The sequence below is a fragment of the Ambystoma mexicanum genome, chromosome 8 (genome assembly GCF_040938575.1).
Source record: "Ambystoma mexicanum isolate Mex_15411 chromosome 8, UKY_AmexF1_1, whole genome shotgun sequence".
NCBI classification, from domain to species: domain Eukaryota; kingdom Metazoa; phylum Chordata; class Amphibia; order Caudata; family Ambystomatidae; genus Ambystoma; species Ambystoma mexicanum.
In genome coordinates, this window is record NC_090929.1 from 1,065,035,072 (window position 1) to 1,065,057,581 (window position 22,510).

A 22,510-nucleotide genomic window follows, 5' to 3' on the forward strand; every position below is an offset into this window, starting at 1 on the left:
ATATGTTGGTGATGGAAAATGTGTTAACTGTGTTACATTTTTCTGTGAAAACTTCAATTACTGGGTAAATCAATGTCTTGGAACAGTGTTTGACTGGCACAAAGAGAGCTTGATTCCTGTTAGCAGCTTCTGCGATTCAGTGATGAGTTCCCAGCATGTACAACATCATGCCATTAAGGTGAGGCGGTTGTTGCGCTCACCAGATATCCCCGGGGGCGTCTGGAAGGCTCTGAGATCTGGAAACCTGGATGCGTAGTTGCCCAGTGCTGAATAATGAATCTTAGTTATTTGTAGGGTGAGCTATCCGTCCTGCGTTTCTTGTGCAGGGGCACTTGATGTTTGTTGGCGAGCTGCCCGAGTTGCTTCACTGGTGCAGTACACCTTCCTTGGGCCCAGGCCTGCTTTGACCCTGAATCTGCTGGTAGGCAGGTAGGTTTGTTAATTGTACGTCTCTGTTCTGTTTATGGTGGGAATTTGTTAATGTCTTTATCTCCTTCCTTTCAGATGTGAAGGCCTTGATGCTGACATGCCGAATAGGGAGGCACGTTTCTAGGTAAGAGAAAGCGAGAAGCGCAGCGCCTTTATTGTCTTTTAAATCTAACCTGTGTTTTCTTCTTCTTCTCCTCAGAGGCCGCTGTGGTGCTGTGAGTGGATGGGAGCGCGATGAAAAACTTGCCCTCGGAATCCGTTAAGGTAAGTACATCGCTGTGCGGTTATTTAATATTGAAGCGACCCTGAATATGTCTCTTTTTCCTTTGCAGATGTTGCTGTGGTTCTCCGGATGGAAGCGCGGCGTAGCGCGATGGAATTCAGGTAAGACTGATGAATTCGATGTTTTAGAAGCGCGCGCGTTCTAATATTGTTTTTCCTTTTCTCGTTATTGCAGGTCGCGATGTTCGAGCAGCAGCTGTGGTAGTGGTTCGCCAGAAGTCCTTAAGCTAGTACTCACAGGTGAGTGATGTTTCTTCTTCTCTCGGTTTCCACAGATTGCAGCCCGGTTGAGATGCTGAATGCTGGATGGTGTTTTCTCAAGTAAGACAGAATAATCTTGTTCTTGTTCTTGCAGGACTACAGGAAGATGCGGAAGACCAGGAGCTGGACACGGTGAGCGTCACTCTGCTGGTTGCAGAATAACGCGAAGCGTGTTCTGCAGGCAGGGTGTGGTTTATATAGCCCAGGTAAAGTAGTACCAGGGAAAGTAGTTCCAGGCCTGCCACACCCAAAACACTAGACCGCATGGCTTGGTTCTTAGAACTAGGCTGTGTGGGTGCTTCCATTTTGGATACAAAGACCCATGTAGTCAATTGAAAGTAAGCCTGGTACGTATCACCTTACAGTATATGAGCCTGGTGCCAGATGCGCCAGGACTGGCTCCAGGAGCCTTTTTGCTGAACTTTGAGGCCCTTAGAGTAATTGTGGGAGCTTGCTTGTGGCACAGTTTGTGGCCCCTGACAGTGGTCATGACAGCAGTCCTCGGGTTTATATGTTTTTACCAGCATTTTTCTTGTTTTCACATAGTCTTACATCTACCAATTCCTTCATGGTTTGGTTGAAGGTTGATAATAAGGTATCAACATTGTAGTGTGTTTGCTGGTATTACAAAACTGTGTTCTAGGGTATCTGAGGGTACGTTCTTAAATAAGCAGCATCTGACCCCAATATTCTAGAATGCTTTCTACCTATATTCATAGTTGCCTCTGCAAAATAATAGATACACATTGACAATGTCATCAGTATATAATGAGCCTGCTATCTAAGCAAATATTTTGTAAAATCTGTCAGGAAAAGTGATCAAGATGTAGGGCAAAACATAGTCCTCACCCAATTAATTAGTGACACCTGACAGATAAACAAAGGTTTAAAAATCCATGCTTTGTATTTTTAATTTGGATGTAGTTATTTAAGTGGAGAGATACAGTTATGCTATAAATAGACCCCTTAAGATACTTCAAGATTCTAACTTAGCCCAGGTAGTGGCTCTCTCTACTTTATGAATTTCTGACCATACTTGCCAAACCAGTTTAGAAGACCCCTATGAGCCTGCATTGTCTGCTCCTGTGCAATCTGTCCTGAAGCCTTGTGCTGCTCTCAAGCTAGGTCTGTGCTTTAAACAATAAAATAAAATAAAATTAATGTTGGAAAAGCAATTCTGCAAACATGCTTTTTATACTTGAATAAGATTCTTACTTTTTCACACTTAAAACTCTGCCAGGATAGGTTTAATAAAAGGGTCTAAAAAGATAATCTATGTGAGCAGCATCTTTTTTGAATTGAAGTCATTGTATTTCCTCTACACAAGTCTGAAATTTAATAACTATTTAGGATGCTATTAAATATAGGATATAAAATGTAACTTATCATGCAAAAGACACCTTTAAAAAGCTTGTCAAACTGCCTGGACCTGGGAGTTTTGTCAATGTTAGTCCTGCTACTCTGGTGGATAATTTGAAGACTTTCTGTGTCCTAAAAAATGCTGCATCCAATCCCCTTCAAAGTCATACAAAGCCTTCAACCACAGCATGGGGACATGACCATTATTTTGTGGCTTCCTCTAAATAGAGAAAAGGGTGCATATTCATGACAGGAGCCTGAGTGAACATTCTCCATGCAGGTCCCCATGCTGATCTAAGGTGGTTTTATTAGTCTGATGGGTGAGATAAACAACTTCAAGTTCTAGGGTCTATGGTTAGAATGCCAGAGAGACATTGAGCCTCATTACGGGTCTAGCAGTAAGCTTGCTGCCAGACCCAAAAAAGATTACCAGCGCCTGACTCCCCGGTAACACCGGGGTATTACAACCCCGGTGGCCAGGAAGTCAGGCGCCGGTAATTCTGTTACTCCCAATTTCCAAAGGGTCCCATAGGACTCTATGGGAGCGGGGACCACGAAGGCACCAACACTGTTAATAACTGTGCTGGTGCTTCCGTTATGGTCTGGTTACCGTGGTTGCTCTGCCCGGCATGGTCAGACATGCCAGGCAGACCTTTAGTGTGCTGGTCTGGTAACAACAGTGCCTCTGGCTTACCGGCACTGTTGTTTCTGGACCGACACACTTATAATGAGGCCCATTGTGGAGTAGTTTAGTAGATGCAGCGTTACTCTCATGTACACTATAGAAGACACTAGTGGTGGGTCACTGGATTAGACTATCCTAGGGCAGTTCCCCCTCCCATGCAAGGGAGACTGCTGTCTCAATGAGGAATTGGCTTGAGCAATATTGCAGCTGCAGTGGTAAGCATTGTTGATCGTTGCTGGAGGAGCTTTGATGTGCTTGTCTGCTGGGGCCACTAACAGGAGAGTATCTGCTTCTGGACCCATGATTGATGGAGCTGATGAGCGCTACCACCACAGATGGGTGCCAGCATCCACTACAGTTCTTAGAAAACTATGACTAAACACACAAGTAAGGATGCAGCCTGTCATTTGTGTACTTTAGGTGCTGGGCCATGGCTCCAAATAAACTGACATCTGCATTGAACCTAACCTTTCAGCAAACTTTCTGTTCTTGGGCACGTAAACATCACAAGCCACCTGATAGCTGTTCTTGTTAAAGATCGTTTTTTAGCAGCACCAAACCCACTGTTGAACTACTGGAATATAGGATCTACATCCATTAAGTTTTCACGTCGAAAGCTCCAGCATTGACCTGCATTGATCATGATTCAATCATGGATGATGGACAATGGTCTTGCTCTTAATGACTCCAGATAGAGTTGATGAGAACAGGTACTGCAGCCCGGCTCAAGAAGTTAGACTCCAAATACTGGGAATTCTTTACAGCTGGCTGCTCAATTACTATGCTTCCTAAAGTAAGGACACTGGGTGTTGTCTTTGATCAAGAACTTAATATGAATGTGCATGTTAACAGTCTTGCCTCTTCCTCGTCTTATTATATGAAGTTGTTGACTCAACTTAGACCTTTAATGACCCATGACAACAGCATGGCTATTGCTAAAGTCATTTCTGACTCAAAAATAGATTACCTTGCCAGTGTTTTGAAGGGCACCGGGAAAGGAGCACCCACCAAACCTCAGACTATTCAAAACAGTGTTGTTCGGGCAGTAGAAGGTCTAGGTAAAAGAGCTCACATTTCTGAACTAGGTGACCGCTTCATTGGTTTCCAGTTGACGCCAGGATCACCTTTCATCTGCTCTCCTTAACACATAAATGCTTGAAGAGCCTTAGCTCAACTTATCTGTCAAACAGGCTGTCCTAGCTTCTGGTTCGCATAGTTTTGCGATCTAACAGCGCCCAACCTTGTGCATCCCCAGAGCTAAATTGACCATGGTCAATCAGGGAGCATTTCACTATATCACTCCCAAATGCTGGAATGCCCTACCCCTCAAACTTAGGGCATGTGTCTCTCTTGGGTGCTTTAAACGTGGCTTAAGGGCTGTGCTCTTGTCTTGACTCTCCATGCTGCCCCTTTCCTGATATGCTACAAATCTGTTTGGTATCTTTTCTGTTCTTCGTCATGCTTGTCCTGTTGGCACTCGTATGCCTCCAGGCCATTTGTTTCAGTCCTTTATAAATAATAAATAAATAAATAGAGTACAAAATATTCACTATTTTGTGTGGCTTCTCCTAAGTAGTGGCCAATTTAGTGAATCAGCAGGAAGTGGAATGCTTAGCTAAGTACATAGTATTCGCACTGAGTAGAGATAGAGCCTAACTAATATTGACACCAGGCCATACAGTAAGAGTTTAAGAAAGAAACACTAAAAGGAGAGCCACTTTCATCATCTGAACATAGAGGCTATTGGCTTTAAATTAACTGGAAGCACCCTCATGACTAAGCCATGATTACCCTCATTATGTTGGCTTGCATTATAGAAGAGCCTATCTTGTTGTGTGCTGCAGCTCATATCCCCAGATCAGTGGCTGAAGTACTGACAAGGACCCTAGTGCAATCAAACCATCACCTGGAATATCCTTAAAAAACAGTTCTGCTCTAAGCAGCCCAGAGCTGCTTAACAGATTCCATTACATAACAGTATGACCGTGAATGACCATGCATGTACGAGTCATCTTGAGACCAGAGTCAGACAACCTTCTTTCACAGGCTCACACACACAGCACAAGTCCGACAACAGTCAGATCAGCTGCAGTGGACTGGACTGCGCTGTGGAAGGATGATGATGAATGGATCTCAGCTTGGGAGACTCATCTATGGCCTGAGGGCACCCAGGGCCTGCGGTGCCATGGGCACAGACAGGCCAGAAACTGTCTCCAATAAGAGAGGCTGCAGTCGCAAAGTTAGTGACTGTGACACATCCGATAGCTGTAACTTACTCAGCTCGGCCTGTCACAAGACCTGATATTTGCGCCATTACTGGGTCTTTTGTAGTCAATTGGATGGAGGCATGGGTGGTGCTGCAGCAACTCTGGGCCTGCCGCAGAAAACCTGGAGAAGAGCATAAAAACCCAAAATCTCTGAGCTAAACCTGGAGACTAGGTAGGTCTGGTGGGTGGAGGAGGGTGTTGGGTGTTCCACATGAGTGGGTGGCAGCTTTCGGATTGCAGAAATGTTTATGGAAAGGAACCATATTCTTCGGACTTTCCGAAGTTGGGTTCTGTACATACCCGTTGTGCGCTGGATCGTCCAATAGGTAGCTGTTGTGCCAAACAGTGCAAGTGAACTGGGTCGCACTCAAGATTTTAATGTTCTTGGGGAAAATGGAGAGAGCTAGAAAGTAGTATTTATAGGTGACAACTTTGATAAGAGGCTCCTGAGATTTGTCAAGTGGTGCCAGTTGAAAATGTGCCCAAATTTGCTTACAGTTCTTCAGCAAATGTAATAATAAAATAAAATTTCAAACACTGGCTGGATGATGGGTGAGGATATTGTGCAGAATTATATCAGCATTCCTCCTTGCCTCATCCCACTCCTAAAATGTCCAATACTAAACCCATGCCAAATAAACAACAGCCAGCATATGAACAAGTATACATTCCTACAAAATGCCCCGAAGTGGCTTATTGCATTATTTTGCAAAGCATACCACGTATCCATCCATACATTACAGAAAAACACATGTATTGTCTGATAAATATCTGAACCATGTGAACTTCTTGAATTCTTGCTGCACCCCCAAAATACTTTTGCAGCCTTATTGATATGATATGATATGATATGATATGGCTTTTGTAACGCGCCTATACACAAGTGTTTCAAGGCGCGACAAGACAAGGAGGGGGGACAAAAGGAAGACAGACAATGATCTTACAAGGCCAGGTGTCATTCAGATCGCGCAAGTGCATGGGAAGAGGGGAAGGGAAAGTGCAAGGGGAAAGGAAGAGGGGAAAGTGCAGTACAGGGGTAGTAGAATAACAAGATAAATAATAAAGGGCCAGCTGGTGGCAAGTGCAAAGTAAGTGCAGACAAGTGCTGGGAAGGGGGTTGAAGGGATACAGAGACAATCCCACAGTGCAGGGGTTGCCAGGGAGGCAGCGCAGGGAGAGAGTGGCTGGGCCAGGGACTGAGATTGGTGAGAGTGGCCCAGTTGCAGATTCAGTGCAGTTTCAGTCAGGAATTTAGCAGGGGAGAGGGGGAGAGAAACAGAAGCAAAGAGAAAGGTTTTGAGGTGCTTCCGGAACTGGAGATGGTTCTCATCAAGTTTCAGGGAGGCAGGAAGGCTGTTCCAGAGGGAGGCCCCTGCCGCGGAGCGAGATCTACCCCCAACTTGTTGCTTGGAGAAGCGGCTGACCCTGAGGGAGTTGGAGGCGGATGAGCGAAGAGCTCGAGAAGGAAGATATTTAGGAAGAGAGAGTTGAAGGTATTTTGGCCCCAGGCCCCAGAAGGCCTTGTGAACAATGCAGAGGGTTTTGAACTTAATCCTTGCAGCCACTGTGAGCCAGTGCAGAGATTTCAGTCCTGGAGAGATATGGTCCCTGGGTTTGAGGCCAAGGACAAGTCTCCCAGTCCTGTTCTGGATGAGTTGCATAGGGCGGAGAGTAGAGGCAGGCAGATTTAGATAGAGGCTGTTAGAGTAGTCCAGCTTAGACAGAACCAGGTCTCTGGAGACAGTGAGCTTCTGGGGGAAGGAGAGGAAAGGAAGAATACCTCTGAAGAGGTGCAGCTGGTAGTGTGACTTCTTAGAGACGTCAGATATGTGAGGAGAGAAGGAGAATGTGGAGTTGAAGATGACCCCAAGGTTTTTTGCCTTGCAGGTAGGAGCAGGAAGAGGGCCAAGAGAGGCTGGCCAGAGAGCTGCAGGGAAGGAGGGAGTGGGTGTGCCGATGAGTAGAATCTCAGTCTTACAGGCATTAAGGCAGAGGTCATTGGCAGCACACCATTCCTGGATAGCAGACAGACAGTCAGAGATGAGGGAAGGAGAGAAGGAGGCTGAAAATGAGCCAGGTATCATCCGCATAGCACTGAAAGTTGTGGTAGGGAGCAGCAATGCACTGGGCAAGGAGTGCCAGATATTGGTTGAACAAACAGGCCGTGAGGTTAGATCCCTGGGGGACACCACAGGTAGAGAAAAAGATGTCAGAGAGGAAGGACCCCAGTTGGACCTGGGAGGGTCGATTGGAGATGAAAGAAGTGAACCATGCCAGAGCCTGACCAGTGATACCCAGGTTATCACAGAGACGGTTGAGCAGGATGGCATGGTTGACAGTATCAAAGGCAGAAGAGAGAGCAAGCAAGATGAGAACACACAGAGTGTTAGAGTCAAGGTTGGAGAGCAGGTCTTCACAGTTGTTCAGGAGAGTAGTTTCTGTGCTTCTGGCAGCTTTGAAGCCAGACTGATGGTAATGCAAACAACCAACAGATTCAGCATGGAGATTAAGCTAGGAGATGGCCAGTTTCTCCAGGAGCTTGCCCAGGAAGGGAGTGATGGAGATTGGACGATAGTTAGCTGGGCAGGAGGGGTCGGAAGAGGGTTTCTTAAGAAGATGGTGCACAAGGGAGTGCTTACGGGGGGATGGGAAGACTCCAGTGGTGAAGGAGTGATTGCAGAAGTCAGCCAGGGCAGGAGCCAAGGAGTCAATGTGGTCCTTGATAGTTTTGGAGGAACAGGGGTGAACCTGTTTCGACGAGACTTGCATAGATCGGACTTGTCTGGAAACCTCATTAGCAGAGAAAAGGGGAAAGGCAGAGAAGGAGGGAGGAGAGGTGGCTGCAGAAGGGCCAGAGGAAGAGCAGGGAATAGAGGGAGGGAGGTGATAGGAGGAGAGTGAGGACAGGATGTCCTGAGTTTTTTAAATGAAGTGAGAAGCCAGTGCCGTGCAGAGGGCCTGGGAGGGGACAGGAGAGGTAGAGACTGTGGCAGGATTGGCCAGTTCCTTGCAGATGTTGAAGAGTTCAGCCGAGTTGTTAGATGCCGCAGAGATGCAGACTTGGATAAGGGCTCTCTTCTTAGTGAGAACGGAGAGCCGGTATTGCCTTTGGAGCAGGCGGCAGGCCAGTTTGTGAGAGGATGAACAGGAAGCACGCCATTTCCTCTCTGCCACCCTGCACTTGCGTTTTAGGGTGACGAGATCTGAGTCATACCAGGAGTTACATTTGGCTTTGGGCTTCAGGCGGATTATTAAACTTGCAAGGGCAGACCATTGTACAAGGATTTCTCTATCTAGGAACGCAAATTATTTATTTGTAAGGTTAACAGCTATGTGACAAACTAGCACAGGCATTTTGAATTTCAGCTAGAGTGGAAGATAAATGCAGGACCATCCCAATCTATGTTAATACTTAAAATATCAGAGTTTTGAGACCCTATATCGGAATTGAGAGAGACCTGTAAATGGCAAATTTCCGTTGCAGGTCATCTCTGTCAGAGTTCCCAAAAGTTTGTAACTATGCATGTCATTCCACAATGCAATTTAGGATTGCTGTCTTTTGAGGCTGCAGCAAAAAAAAGAATCAAGAAGTATGTCTTATGCTTATGCTTATGAAGTAAGGCTTATTAGAAATGTATGTCTTATGCTTATAAAGTAAGGCTCATTAGAAATGTTTGGCAGGGTTAAATAAATATTTCATGCCTTCTTTTAAATCTGCAGGTTTTCACCTGCATTGAATTTGTTTCCTAATTCTCTTCCCTGTGTGCTGTGCCATACATGGCAGCAGTGAGCTCTTATGATGTAAATTGTTGAAATGATTACCAAAGTGAGCTCTTCAGAGGTCCGATTCTTCAGTATTGTATTGATTTAAAAGGAAACCAGAAAATTGATTATCTTTTGCGTCAACGGTCAAAGTGGATCTCATTGAAGCAAACATAGACCTATTCAAATATACTAGAAAATTTAAATAAATACATTATTTGCCAAGCAGGTGTCTCCCCACCCACTACAATAACCAAACCAACAATCAGAGAAATCAATATGGAAAAAAGGGAACTGACGCATCTTCTTGTTGATTTAGAGGAGAATCATGAAATTGAAAAGATTCACTCAAAAAGAGACATACTTAAAGACCTAGACATAGAAGAACTTAACCTCAATATACCGTAAATCATAACGGTCAAAATTCACGCCGAACAAACAAGGAGAAAATGGAACATACAAGGAATAAACGCAATTGACATATCTTAGCAAGCCATCACACGTGATCTACACAGGCTAGATGATAAAATGAGACACAAGAAAGAAACAAGACCCGATAATCTAACCCCAGAAGAAAACCTTGCCCGCAAAATACTTAGACAAAACAACTCTATCATTATCAAGGAAGCAGACAAGGGTGGAAACATAGTGATACTAGACAGAACTGACTATATCCAGATGGCTACCACGCTCTTATCAACCCCAGGCTGCTACGAGCAACTGACAAAAAAACACATCAAATCCATTATCAGAGGAGCAAAGATCTTCATCATGAAATGGCACTATCGAGGGCTACTAACGGATGGGGAACTGAATTACCTCCAGCTGAAACATCCCAAAATGCCTACCATCTACTTATAGGGTGGGTCACCGAGCCAACAGCTAAGTACATTAGCAACGTAGCTCCAGAGGTCCACAAAATACCAACCTATTTGAGAGACACTATGCCCACCCTGCTCATCCGCAATAAGATAATTTGGGATCCCCACTTCCTCCTCGTGACCTTAGATGTCAAGGCACTATACACAGCAATAGACCACACTCCGGCGCTCAAGGCCATCGACTTTGCATTTGTAAAAGCCTCCTATTTTATTCTCATCTGGAACTTACCAAGGATTTTTTGGAGTTCTCTCTTACAAGCACAGTGTTTATCTTCAACAAGGCCTATTACAAGCAAACTAAGGGTATTGCCATGGGAGCATATGCACCTGCCATGGAAAACCTATTTATGCACCAATACGAACTGGAACATGCCTTTTCGAACCAAGATTTCAAGTCTTTGATTTACAAATGGTATTGTTATAAATTGGCGATGTGCTAATTATATGGTCAGGAACAACAGACCAAGTAAACCTGTACAAAGAATACCTGACTACCAACCAGTATGGAAAAGAACTCCCAGGGACACACAGTGAACCCACTATCGGATTTCTGGACATAAATATCGCTGTTGAAAACAAGAGTCTAATAACAACTACTTACAGGAAACCCACAGAGGTGAATTCAGTACTATTTGCCACGAGCTGCCACTGCAGAAATGTAATTGACAACATCCCGAAAGGTGAATTTATCAGGGCAAAAAGGAATTGCAGCACAAAGAAGGCTTTTGAAGGAGAATGCAACCTCTTATCTAACAGATTCCCCCAAAGGGGCTACACTGATGAAGCTATAAGAGCAGCTATCAATCTTGCATGGAACAGACCCCGCAAGACACTACTGACCCCCAAAACCTGAGCAGCACCATAGGAAGATACTATCCGATACGTGTCAAGATTTCACAGAGACAGTCATCAGGTGCAGAAAGTTCTAAGCAAACATTGGCACCTTCTCAGTATTGACACAGATATTGTCAACAACTGCAGGAGATTCCTCACCTGAATCTTCTGCAGAGGGGAATTCCTCTTCTTCCAAATCTTCTGGTGTCATCTTCTTCTTGGAGGACTTGTGCTTCTTGAAGAGATAAGGTCTTCCCCGCGAGGTAGCCACGATGGTACAGCAAGGGCAAGGGGCTCCCGCCCCGGAAATCCCAGGTATGTCTTTAGATACTTCAGATACTGATTTGTTATTAGGGAAATCCTTTGGTCCAGTCAGGGCGGCTATCCGTATGTACTGAAGAAGAAGTGGGGAGACTCTGTGGAGGCTTTACAGGTGTTCTGGGTAGCCTTATGCAAAGTAAAAAGTAACCTTCATGAAAGGAGGAGGAGAAGGCTACAAATGTGCCAAGGCAGCCGAGTAACATGCTGTATGTAGCTCAACAATAGTACGTTCAAATGTGAAAAAGGAAAATGGAGTGGAAATGGAGCAAGGACGGTCAAGAGAGCAACAGGCGAAATCCTACAAGATGAGAGAATCATCAGGAGGGAATAGGCCTGGCAGGGAGAAAGAGGGAGAAGGAAAGCTCAGAGCGGGAGAGCACAGAGAGGAGGAGGCAGCGTCTGTGGGAGCCAGCAAGCAAGTCTGCGGGAGTCAGCGAGCGTTAGAACTGGCCTGAAAAGGAGAGGAGTGGGGAAAAGAAGGCAAAAGACAGCAGAGGAACTGAAACCAGGAGAGAGAGCAGGGAAGAAAACTAGCATCTTTCACCAAAGCACGAAGAGCAAGTGGTTGCAACAGGGAAGATGTAGGGGAGGGAAAGGGAGGAGCCAGGAAAGACTATACTGCTCCAAGAAGTGAATGAAGAAAACGTGCTGGCCCATTAATGGAGGAACTTCCATCTCCTCCACAGTCCCCAGGCTCGCCGACCAGTGACAGATATACAACAATGGATACCTATTAAACACAGCCTAGCATACACCAAAGCATCAACCCTACACACCATGTTAAGTCCTTCCTACATGGCACCAGTTGAGAAAACTAGACTAAACTGTCTATCTTTGTAAATCGAAACTGTCATCTATTTTATCATTTGCACTTGCAATCTCAAATATATTGGCAGCACAGAGAACTGAGAACAAGGATCAAAGAACACCTGGGCCTAATAAATTCCCAGGAGGCTAGATATCCTCTGGCACTCCACTGGCAGCAGAAACACCAAATGGACAATAAAGAGGACATCCGATTTATGGGCTTGGAAGTCATCAAACAAGACCCCAGAGGCAGAGACAGAGAATTGAGACTACGGCAACGAGAAGTCGCACTAATCTGTAGATACAGGAGTGTCAGCTTAGGCCTCAACATGGATCATGTGACAAACTGTAGCCACTATGCAACCATGGGTATATCCCTCCCCAAACCTACCAGTCAAGCATGGTTAATTTTTTTCCCCCAAGCACCAGTACATATTGTCCCTGGCCACCCATCAAACATGTGTACACCGCACACCGCACACCGCTCCACTTATTAGTCCAGGTCCTAACTGACCACAGGCAACCACCTTGTCTGATCTGGCGTTCATTGCCTAGCAACAAGCAGCCAATCACTACAGCGCCTTGCCGGTGCTGAGTATACAATCAGCTAGGTGCTGACATTTTATTACTGCCGGTGGCGCCGCAGACAAGATCTACAGATCCCTGTCACTACCAAGCTTGTTTGCAGAGGCCCCTTCCACCCCATCAGGTAAGTGCTCACACACAGAGCACCATTGGATCCCTCACTCCCAGACCACCTCCGGGCCAACACAGACACTGTTTTGCTGGTGTACCTCACCTTGCAACCACACCCAGGTCTCCCCATTGCAGAACTTTCGATCTTTGCAAACCGCATCCACCCCCCTCCCCCGGGCCAAGGACACGCCTCATTACAAGGGGATCTCTCCCACTTATTCTGTCCACCCGCCATGTGCACATGGGAGACTAACCTGCTGCGCACCATGCGACTTCGCTCTGGGATCACATAGCCTTCCAACCCTCCAGGTGGAATGCCCGGCAGCCCTCACATCACTGTGATCTCTCATCTCATATGTTGACCATCTGGATGAGGGTGTCAATCTTGTGGGAGATTAGACCACCCTGACCTCAGTCTGTAGGGGGGCCACTGTGATGCTGGAAATGCATCAGAGGGAGAGGACCTCCGTATCCTTGTCCTTTATTCTGTTTATCATGTGTTCTGTGTTGTTTTCCACGCAGGTATTCATTTGGGACTCCCGACGGTGCAGCTCTTCGTCTTTTTGGTTTGGTGAACAGACACTTGAAATTCCCTTACAGCACCCATGGGTGGGAGTACAACCCTGTAATCCTAGTGTATGTTTTTGGTCACCTGTGTGTGGCCCACAGAGCAGGGTATGAGCTGGTGGCAACTCCATGCTGAATTTGACAGGTGCGCTGAGTATCTTCCATTTTGGGATACCCAGACCCTACCATCGGAATCAGGGGATTCCTGATAGGGACACGATGGCCCCCATGGCCTCTTGGTTTCTATCGCCTGTTACTTTTTTTCCAGAAGTCCCGGGAAGCCCCGACTCTGTCCCTTCCCCTGACTGGGTGTTGGGTGGAAGTTCCATATACGGTATTGTGGGGAAGTCCAGGCCAGACGGGCTGGAGCCTTCCCAATGACTGTATGCTTTGGGTACGCCCGTGGGGTGGGACCTGGGTGAATGGAGTGTGTGAAGAATACGCATTTCAAGTTATGGATGTCTAGTTTCTGGTGTGTGACACAATGACTGAGACAGCCCTGCCCGAAACCGGTATGAATGCAGTGTAGAGTGCTGAATGGCTGCGTGCTTGTCCGAATCCACATTCCGTGTTGTGAGTGTCTAGATGGAGAAGAATGGCCTGAATCACTGTGAGCCTTATTGGCTGCCTGCCTGCCAGAATGCCCTTCTGAATGATTGGTTGCCTGAGTGTGACCCAGCAGAGTGAATGAGAGACCAACAGTATATTTGGGGACCTCACACTAATGGAAATCATTCAGAAGCTGAAGTTGAAACTTGATGCTTAACCTTGAGGCCTGCTGGAAGAAGAAGAATTGCTGCAGCTGTCCATCACTAATCTGAAAGCTGCGTGACTGTCAAGAAACTGACCCAAGAGAAGATCTGGTAGGAGGCCTCTTCCCGAGCTACGAGGGACCATCGTGCACAAGCTAATCTGCACCAAGCCCCATGGAAGTCAGACCCTTGAAAGGCTGCTGACCAGAGAGGGGGACCCCAGAGGAATCTGAAGTGAAGCACCTGGACATTGAAGTCCATCACCGTCGACCGAGATTCAGAGGTATTGATGTAACCTCGTCGACCGGAGCCACAACGCAACATTGCTTAAGACTCTTTGAATCAAGGACTCTCTTGCTCTTCACCGTCGACCGTTATTCTCCTGCCAGAGAAAGTCAAGGCCGTCGACGACTGAGGAGAATCCATCAGTGGGTTCCCCACCACCCGAAGACCTCAAAGATGCCAATGAAGATCCAGAAGCCAGCGTGGTCGAGTCCTGTCAGTCGACGGCAGACGCAGACAGCCCGACGCCCTTGCTGGGCATACAGTTCTTCATTGCCTTCCCTTTGTGGCAACAAACTCTTGTCATCGAGGTGCACCGTACGCCTCACCGTTGCAGGATGTTTTCGACCGATCGTCAACAAGCACTGCAAGGACCGAAGCTGCTGCCTCGACAACATTGTTCACTTCTTCAAGGAATCCCGATGATCCGTGGCTCCTGCCTTAAAGGGAGTTCACTCAAGTTGGATACGTTGACTCATTGAAGAACTCTGCTAAACCAGGTACATTGGGGTAGTAGAACATTTCTAGAAGGGAACAAGACTCTGCTAAACAATATGTGGACTAGGCTTTTCAGTATATCTTATTTACAGGTTGCCCAGGTGGGGGGATCCTCACACAGAATGGTGTTGAGTGGCAGCAACCCTGTATTCTGCCAATGTTTTAACTACTTGTTTCTCTCCTATGTCTGGTGTTGGTTCACATTGCTATTAGACTTGTATGTCATCACAACTGTCGCCAGTTCGTACATTTTAAAGGAGTCAAGAGTGAATTGTGGTACCACAGAGATATTATAGAATTGCCTGAGCACAAAATGTGTTATTGTGTGTGTATATAACTTGAACCTTATTTATATAAAGAGCTGTGTTATCACTAACATAGTATGTGGACATTCCTTTGTGGGGGGTTGGAGACTACACTGTACTTAAGAACCAGCCCGCATCACCTCCTGAGAGCTTAAGCCTTGATTGCTCGTCCACGTTTACCATATAGAGAATCTTGGCTGGGGTCCTCTGTGCTTCTACTCTGCCATATAGAAGCAGGAGTACAGAAACCCCACACCAGTCATTACACTATGGCTCTTCTTTTCTGCCCCCTAAATGCTAATAAGCACCTTAATCAAGGACTGAGTCATTACAATGATACTCCTTAGGTAAGAGAACTTACATACCCCACATTTATTGGACTTCCCTTTTCTAACTAACCCATCTCATCTCTTCTTTCTCCCCCTTGGTGCTATTCTTCCTCCCTTATTGCCTATCCACTTGTCATGTTTATGATGACGGAACATATCAACATGTATTGTCTAAACACAATTGTATGCTTATGTCGTATCACTCTCTCGCCACACCACCATTCAACACTAATGACAAATGGATGTACCAATGCAATGTGTTCATACTTTACCTTGTAACGAATCATGTTTTAAATTCCACTCACGCACAGCCTATCACCACAACTTCAAAAAGCCAATGGCACTCTCACCCCATACACTCTCACAGCCTTGACAAAGACCTGTGGTCGAAACACGTGTTGGCTTATTTCATGTTACCGGCAACCATGTTGCTCTATAAGCACAGCAACCTTGTGCCAATTAAAACCTGTACCATGCATACTAGACTGCATGAAGACTCTTCGTTGTACCTACCCTGAAGGATATATCTTGAAACAGTGAAAACCACTACACGCAGCACCTATTAAAGCACAGGGTTCCAGCATCCTCATCATCTTCTAAACCAATGAGACCTTGCAAGCATTGTCCCACAGAAACCCTGCAATGGCAGCAGGAGCCAATAGATCTCTACCTATATAGTCAGGGGTCCATCTTTCCCCAAAGCTCCCTCCTCCTTATCTACACTTACAAGTTGGGTATTGAGGAACAACATGGATGGGACTAACACACAGGATCCACTGGGAGCAGCCAATTTAAAATGGTAGCAGTAATGAAAGTGACTGTGAATCGGATTCATCTGATGTAGACAATGGTATATCAGAAAGGTGTTCTACTCCAGACAGACAAAAAGTCAATATTGAACAGCCTAGTAAAAGAAAAAGGAAAGACCCTCAAAGAGCATTGGTTCGATTACTAATGGAGGAAGCAGGGGAGGCCACTGTGTGAGGATGGACGGATATCAGATGGTGGACCTGGGACAAGTTCATACCAAAAAGCACCCTCAGACAAATGGCAAGATACTATGGAGAAAAGAATGGCTCTGTTGAAAGGATGAATTCAAAAGGCTTCTCTATAATTAAGCTCTTTAAGATGGAGAAGAAGAGTGAATAAACTGCTCATATCTGCTACAGCTATTCTGGGCTATCCCCTCAATATGAGTTCTCCAATCAGGGGATTTGGATTGGGTGGAGACATTGGATTGTAAGGATGGCCCAGTGACAAACATATTTTGCTGTTACAGTGCAGGGTGTGAAATTGAAGGGAGACGGTGGTTATTTAACTCCTGTTTGTGGCCTAGAAGAGCCTGGTTAGCTTGACACCAACAGCTGCAAGGAGCTACTTCTGGCTCCCCAGACCAACTGATGCCGAAAAAACACATAGATGTCAATGTAACTCTGTGAATTTGGGACAAACTATAAATAAACATTAGAACACATGTATGCAACATTTAAAGCATAGGAAGTAATAAATAATGGACAAAAGGATATCTTTGCATCTTATGTGGAAGTTAGATTTGTGTAACACTATGTACTAGCTCCTCATTTCCTATTGGTAGCTCCTTGTCACTAGTTAATGCTGGCTACGCAGGAGCTGCTTATAGCTCCTGCTTATCAAATGTTAATTTTGATCTCTGCAGTGACATGGTACATCTGATCAGGACTCAGATGGCGGCTTTTCTTAAAATGTGATTTGACGGCAGTGGTTGTAGGGACGTGCTGCCCACTCAGCAAATGAATCCTTGTGGTGATCGTATGCCAAATCCAAGAGTGACCACAAATAGGGGGGGTATTGTGGTTTGGTGTGAGGGAAGAGCACAGGGTAGGAAACCCGTGGACTGAAATTGGCTACTGAGTTTCCTGCCTGTTAGGGTGGAGAGACGATGGTGACATTGTGAGAATGTCCTATCTCATTGATGTTGGCATCTTTTTTATGAACGAGAGCTGCATGACAGCAGACTACAAGCGTGATGGTTCTACAACTTTTCAAAATAAGGCCAGAAAAGGCCCATTAGGCCGCCCTTCAGGTGTTCTATTGATAGGCATAAAGATTACATTAATAGCATGGCTGATATCTGTCATTGAATATGAGTCTAATGTTTTAGTATTCAGGTGGCCATATCAGAATTGTGAGGAAAGCAGAATATTGTATGTTAACATCTATGACCCTCCAGGTGGTATATGCATGCAAGTAATACAGTAAACTGTGTTGGAAGCAGTAATAAGTTGGGTGGGGTTGGGAAACGTCGAACTGGTCATTAATTGCAGAGATTTGAAGGCCTGCTGCATGGATTATAAATTAATTGAGGGTTCAATTTATGTTGAGCAGGTATGTCGAATGAACAAACTACACAGCAATGAACAGAGGAAAAGATGTCTCAACTGTATGTAGGAGTGCGACTTGCGCATGCTGAATGCAAGAACTGCAGGTGATATCCCTGGGACTGATACATAGTCAAATGGGAATTGTGTTGCAACTTTAGATTACTTCTTCTGCAATAGCTCCATGCTCGACATGTCATAAGAATGGAGGTATGTGCAAATAGAGTGACCAATCAGTATTTATGTTAAAATTACGAGTGATAGACCGTGGAGTTATTCCAATATTATTGGTAGATGGCCAAGTACATAGTGATGGAAGAAGGGTCTCTTGGTCAGCTGCAAACTTGGTCAAGTTCAGCAGGGCATTAAAGAAAGAAGTGGAACATATTGTAGAATCAGTGAATTGTATGTCTCTAGATGAGCAAATAGCATGGTTTAAATGGCTGTGTTCCAGCATTGCTTTAGAGACTGGGTGGTATCAATTAAAGGAGGGAAAATTCCACCAAAAAAAGTATGGTAGTGCTATTCCGCATACAAAGTGTGAAATGAGGAGGGAGGTACGTTACATGAGCTCAATGGGCTTGGATAAGGTTGATATGGTGAAGGCAGTAAAAAAGATCGAAAATGCCCACACAAATTGGGTAAAAGGTTGGCAACAATCTGAGAAAAACATGCATTGGCAAACTATGGCCCCTGTATTGGCCACTAGGGAGAAAATCTGGAGGTACCTAAATAACCATAGAGGGAGAAACGCTCAACAGCTAATCAACCCTACTAGTGGGGAGGGCTGGATTGCCCATATTAACGGTATACAGCAGAGCTCTGTGACTGTATCCGACACCAAAAGACTAAAAACTAGGGAATTGCCCTTCTGGTTTGACATGGAGACCATGGAATCTGAAAAAATGTTGTGTTAAAGCAAGACAAGGATCTTTGGTCAGACATCTTAAACTGTTATGTTACTTGTTACTTGGCATTTATATAGCGCTCTATAATTCATTGGTATGACCTCAAAGCGCTGGTTGGTTGAACGCCCTCAGAAACCGCAGTTCAGGTCAGCAGAGATAGATGGTGTCATAGGGTGCGTTGGTGCACCAGTTATGTGTGTAGCCAGTTTATTTGTCGGATGTTAGCTGCATCCTAGCGTTAGGTGAGGTGTAGAGGATATTAGTTGTATGTGTGTGCAGTCTGGTGGGTGGACCTCTGGACTGGGTTTGGCTGCGTTAGGCCTGAAGGATGCTTATGTGAGCTGCTAGGCCGGAATGTCATGGGAAAGCTGCATTTTATAGGGTGATGAGGTGGTCGTGGGGTAGTGTTCGAATGTGAACAGCTAGGCCGAATTAATCAGGGGTATAGCTGTTTACTAGTTGAGTGATGGTGTATAGAAGAAAGTAGGCATAGTGATGTTATAAGATTGGTGGTTCATTTAAAAGTGCCCGATACCAGGCACGAGAATGGGATGGCAGGGAACACATCAGGATACACAGTGACATTGGGTTGGTAATATGGTGATAGGAGGGGGCATACGGATATATAACAGCATGGGGGATAAGAAAGAGGGGTACAATGGTGACACATGGGCACATATGGTGATTAGAGGGTAGGGTGATACATTGGAATACATAGCGACATCACATGGATCAAGGGCATGGAGCAGAGCGACAAAAGGACACACAGAGTGGGGTGGGATTACAGCGATAGGGTGGGACATAGGGATGTACAACAACTGCAAGGGGAGTAGGGTACACAGAGACATATGCGTGGGGGCACACAGAGATAGGGTTGGGGAGATTTCATTCATTCCATCCGTTCCATCCACATGATCCATCAATTCCATCGCAGCATCTATCCATTTCTTTATGTCTTCAGCAGTTTATTCCGGCAGCTATCCAGGCCATGGATGCATTAGTCAATTTCTTCCCTTTCTTCATTTATTCATTCAGTTTATCAATTCATTGAATGCATCCATCTGTTTGTTCGATTTCTTCATCCACTAATTCTGTCTGTTTGATACATCCATCTATGCCTTCTATCACCCCTGATCAGTTCTATCTCTTCCATTCCGTTCATCATTTTCATACATTCCATCATTCATTTAATTCTTTCTATTCCATCCATCAATTCCATATGTATGCATTCCATTAATCCTGCATGCATCCATGACCTCCGTTCCATCTAATTATTCCACATGCATTCATCCATCCCATCCTTTCCATTGATTCCATAAATTTTGTCCATCTATTCCGTCAATCCATCAATCTTATCCATTCCCTCCATCCATTTCATCTGATTCTTCCATTGTATCCATTCCGTCCATCTATTCCGTCAATCCATCAATTTTATCCATTCCCTCCATCCATATCATCCCATTCTTCCATTTTATCCATTCCGTCCATTTCGTCTATCCTATCCATCCCATCTATCCATCTATCCATCATTGCATCCATTCTTCTCTTCCATCCATCCATTCATCTCTTCCATCTGGCCATCTATTCCACCCATTGCTTTCCATCCACCCATCCATCTATTCCCATCCATCCATTGCTTCTCATCCATCCATCCATTTATTTATTCCCATCCATCAGTCCATCCATTCCCAAACATCCATCCATCCCCTTTCATCCATCCATTTCCTTCCATCCATCCATTCCCCTTCCACCCATCCATTCCCCTCTATCCATCCATTCCCTTTATCTATCCATTCCCCTCCATCCATCCATTCCCCTTCATCCATCCATTCCTCTTCATCCATCCGTCCCCATCCATCCATCTGTTCCCCATCTATCCATCTGTTCCTCTCCATCCATCCATTCTCCTCGATCCATCCTTTCCCCTTTCCCTTCCAACCATCCATCCGTTCCAACCATACATCCGTTCCCCACCATCCATCCATTCTCCACCATCCATCCATTCCCCACCATCCATCCGTTCCCTTCCATCCATCTATTCACTTCCATCCATCCATTCCCTTTCAATCATCCATCTATTCCTTTCATCCCTTGATTCCCTTGCATCCATCCATCCATGCATCCAATTCTCTTCCATCTATCCATTCCATCTGAGCATTCACTTCCATCCATCCATCCATATCCTTGCATCCATCCATCCATCCATCCCATCCATCCATTTCCATTCCATCTATCCATTCAACTCATCCATCCATTCCCCTCCATCCATCCATTCCTCTTCATCTATACGTTCCCCTCCATCCATCCATCCCCATCCATCCATCTGTTCCCCATCTATCCATCCGTTCCTCTCCATCCATCCATTTTCCTCGATCCATCCTTTCCCCACCATCCATCCGTTCCCCAGCATCCATCCATTCCCAACCATCCATCCGTTCCCACCATCCATCCGTTCTCCACCATCCATCCATACCCCACCATACATCCGTTCCCTTCCATCCATCTATTCACTTCCATCCATCCATTCCCTTTCAATCAGCCATCTATTCCTTTCATCCCTTGATTCCCATGCATCCATCCATCCAATTCTCTTCCATCCATCCATCCATCCATTCATTCCATCTGACCATTCACTTCCATCCATCCATATCCATCCATCCATCCATCCATCCATCCATCCATCCATCCATCCATCCATCCATCATCCATTCAGTCCATCCTTCTGTTCATCCATTCTCTTCTAACCATCCCCTTCCATCATCCATTTATCCATTCTCTTCTATCCATCCATCCATCTCCTTCATCCATCCATTCCTTTCCATCCATCCATCCATTCGCTTCCATCCGTCCATTCCATCCATCCATTCCATTTATCCATCAATCCATTCCATCCATCCATTCTCCTCCAACCGTCTATTCCCTTACATCCATCCATTCCCTCCCATCCATTCATTCATTTCATCCATCCCCTTCCATTCACTTGTCCATTTCGTTCCATTCATCTGTCCATTCCCTTCCATTCATCCGTCCATTCCCTTCCATCCATCTATTCCTTTCCGTTCATCTGTCATTCCTATCCATCCATCCATTCATCCATCCATTCCCTTCCGTCCATCCATTTATTCCCTTCCATCCATTCATCCATCCATCCATTCCCTTCCATCTGTTCCCTTCCATCCATCCATCCATTCCCTTCCATCCATTCCTTTTCATCCATTCCCTTTCATCCATTCCCTTCCATCCGTTCCCTTCCATCTGTTCCTTTCCATCAGTTCCTTTTCATCCATTCCCTTGCTTTCAGTGCCTTCTATTTATTCTCTTCCATCTGCCCATTCCACCCGCCCTTTCCATCCGCCCCTTCCACCCATCCCATCCACCCGTCCCATCCACCCATCCCTATCCAACCATCCCTTCCACCCATCCTTTCCACTCATCCCTTCCACCCAACCCTTCCCTCCACCCCTTCCCCATCCATTCCAGCTATCCATTCTATTCCATCCATCCATTGTTCTATTCGTCCATTCTATTTATCCTTTCTATCCATCCATCGATTCTGTCCATCTATTCTATCAGTTTCACCTATTATCACTATTTCATCCATTCTACCCATTCCATAGACATATCTTCCATTAATTCCCTATTCATCCTTGTCATTAATTCCCTCCTTGGCATTCATCTCATCTGCGTCCATCTGTTCCATACTTCTATTGCTTCTGTCCATCCATACCATCTATTCCATCAATTCATTTCGTCAGTCCATTCCCTCCATCATTTGATCTATTCCCAGCATCAGCTCAACAATCGAATTCTGGGGGTAGGATCAGAGGTTGTTGTTCAGTGTTCATAAACGGTTGTCTATATCCAGATTAGAGGGTGTATTCTTGGAGATATGGTGGAGAGTCCCATTGTGAATTTAGTAATTGGGATG